Source organism: Penaeus monodon, chromosome 28, assembly GCF_015228065.2.
Source record: "Penaeus monodon isolate SGIC_2016 chromosome 28, NSTDA_Pmon_1, whole genome shotgun sequence".
NCBI lineage: Eukaryota > Metazoa > Arthropoda > Malacostraca > Decapoda > Penaeidae > Penaeus > Penaeus monodon.
The window spans coordinates 17,626,590-17,627,432 of NC_051413.1; positions in this window are offsets into that span (position 1 = coordinate 17,626,590).

Below are 843 nucleotides of genomic sequence, written 5' to 3' on the forward strand. Positions count from 1 at the left end.
ACCGTGGCCGCCGCTCCCGCCACAGCAGCCTCCACCTCCGCTGCCTCCACTGCTGAATCCACCAAGTCCTCCTCCACCTCCACCAATGCCTCCACTTGGGAAGCTGACACCTGCGATGGAGATGCCACCACTTCCACCGCCAGAGGAGCCACTGTATCCTCCTCCTCCTCCACCTCCTCCACTTGAAAATCCACCTCCACTGCCTCCACTGCTGAATCCACCATGTCCTCCTCCTCCACCTCCTCTGGAGAATCCACCGCCGCCGGAGGAGCCTCCACCGCCGCCTCTAGATCCACCGTATCCTCCTCCTCCTCCTCCTCCGCCTCCCCCCCTCCCCCCGGGGGCGGCCTGGATGGCAACGGCCGCCAGGGCGACACACCCGAAGACCACCAGCGTTCTCTGCCGGGGAAAGGACACAAGGGCGTTTGTCAAACTAGGAATCACGTGGGAGATGAAGGAATGTCAGTCCAGATGAGTAATCTTCAGAAACTAATGCATGAAAAGCAATAACTGAGGTGAAAAGAAGGAAGCTTACCATCGTCGTCTGTGGGATTCCAAGACGATTCTGTTCCGAAGTCAAGAGGCGGAGATCTTATATACACTGTTTCAAGTCGGTGTCCTTGCTGGGTCATGCCGCGCTCTTTCCTGCAGAGAAGCATGCTATACTGTCCTTGCAATTGCCATTTCTTCTTTCTCGCAGTTCGCTGTTTTGCGTGTAAAATATCATTTTCAAAGGAACTGAAGTAAATAGGCCATTTTCGATAGACAATACGATTAACATATTACGCATTACAAAAATATATGTAATCTTACACTCCTAAAGTCTACTCCAAGTCCTTTTTT